This window comes from Triticum aestivum, chromosome 5B, assembly GCF_018294505.1.
Source record: "Triticum aestivum cultivar Chinese Spring chromosome 5B, IWGSC CS RefSeq v2.1, whole genome shotgun sequence".
In the NCBI taxonomy this organism is placed as follows: domain Eukaryota; kingdom Viridiplantae; phylum Streptophyta; class Magnoliopsida; order Poales; family Poaceae; genus Triticum; species Triticum aestivum.
The window spans coordinates 457,694,058-457,696,196 of record NC_057807.1 but is presented as its reverse complement, the minus strand read 5'-3'; positions in this window follow the sequence as shown (position 1 = coordinate 457,696,196).

The window sequence follows — 2,139 nt, the reverse complement described above, 5'->3', positions numbered from 1 at the left end:
TGATAAAAGTTTTATGTTAAAGTTTATTGTTGTCATAATAAGTTACATGATGCTTCTATGTCCGTATTTTGTTTTTATCGACACCTCTCTCTCTCTAAGCATGTGGACATGTTTTTGGATTTCGGTTTTCGCTTGAGGACAAGTGAGGTCTAAGCTTGGGGGAGTTGATACAACCATTTTGCATCATGTTTACCTATTGTTATTTATGTTGTTTTATTGCATAATATGCTTTTTGGAGTAATTATAATGCCTTTCTCTCATAACATGCAAGGTATGCACAAAGGGGGAGAATTCCGGCAGCTGGAAATCTGGACCTGAAAAAGCTACGTCAGGCTACCTATTCTGCACAACTCCAAATAAGTTGAAACTTTACGAGGATTTTTTGTGGAGTAAGTAAGAATTAGTACAGCTAATAAGTAACAGAGGGGGGCCACCAGGTGGGCATAACCCACATGGGCGCGCAAGGGTGCCCAGGCGCGCCCTGGTGGGTTGTGCTCACCTCGGCCCACCTCCAGTGCCCCTCTTTTGGTACATAAGTCATTTTGACCTATAAAAAAGGGGAGGATTTTCGGGACGAAGCGCTGCCGTCTCGAGGCGGAACCTGGGCAGGAGCACTTTTGCCCTCCGGTGGAGCGATTCCGCCGGGGGAACTTCCCTCCTGGAGGGGGAAATCATCGTCATCATCATCACCAACAACTCTCCCATCTTGGGGAGGGCTATCTCCATCAACATCTTCAACAGCACCAACTCCTCTCAAACCCTAGTTCATCTCTTGTGTTCAATATTTTTACCGGAACTATAGATTGGTGCTTGTGGGTGACTAGTAGCGTTGATTACATCTTGTAGTTGATTATTGTATGGTTTATTTAGTTGGAGATTATATGTTCAGATCCATTATGCTATTTAATACCCCTATGATCTTGAGCATGATTATCATTTGTGAGTAGTTACTTTCGTTCTTGAGGTCACGGGAGAAATCATGTTGCAAGTAATCATCTGAACTTGATATGTGTTCGATATTTTGATGATATGTATGTTGTGATTTCCTTAGTGGTGTCATGTGAACGTCGACTACATGACACTTCATCATATTTGGGCCTAAGGGAATGCATTATGGAGTAGTTATTAGACGATGGGTTGCGAGAGTGACAGAAGCTTAAACCCTAGTTTATGTGCTATTCCGTAAGGGGCCGATTGGATTCAAAAGTTTAATGCTATGGTTAGAATTTATTCTTAATACTTTTCTTGTAGTTACGGATTTTTGTGAGGGGGTTAATCATAAGTAGGAGGTTTATTCAAGTAAGAACAACACCTAAGCATCTGTCCACCCACATACCAAATTATCAAAGTAGCGAACACGAATCGAACCAACATGATGAAAGTGACTAGATAAAATTCTTGTGTACCCTCAAGAACAGTGCTATGGTTAGAATTTATTCTTAATACTTTTTTGTAGTTGCGGATTCTTGTGAGGGGTTAATCATAAGTAGGAGGTTTGTTCAAGTAAGAACAACACCTAAGCATCTGTCCACCCACATACCAAATTATCAAAGTAGCGAACACGAATCGAACAAAACATGATGAAAGTGACTAGATAAAATTTTTGTGTACCCTCAAGAATACTTTGCTTATCATAAGAGACCGTTTTGGCCTGTCCTTTGCCTCAAAAGGATTGGCCTGCCTTGCTGCACTTTTGTTACTACTACCGTTACTTGCTTGTTACAAATTATCTTGCTATCAAACTACTCTGTTACTTACAATTTTAGCACTTGCAGACATTGCCTTGCTGAAAACCACTTGTCATTTCCTTCTGCTCTTCGTTGGGTTCTACACTCTTACTTATGGAAAAGGCTACAATTGACACAATATACTTGTGTGTCATCAGAATACCCTCGAGGATGAAATGCCCTTTGATAAAGGAAGATTGGTGCGTCCAATAACGCGGTGGGAAACAACAGAAAGTCAAGCAGCAAATCCCTTTGAAGGTAATTTAGCAGCATATTAATTAGTGCTATTGGACAGAATTGACGGATCAAAGTAGTGCCTTTAAGCTTAGGGAGATAACACAACATAATTCAGCCTATAAATGACCACAATCCTGAGACAAAAGCCTTGAATAATAGCATAGACTAGATTTTT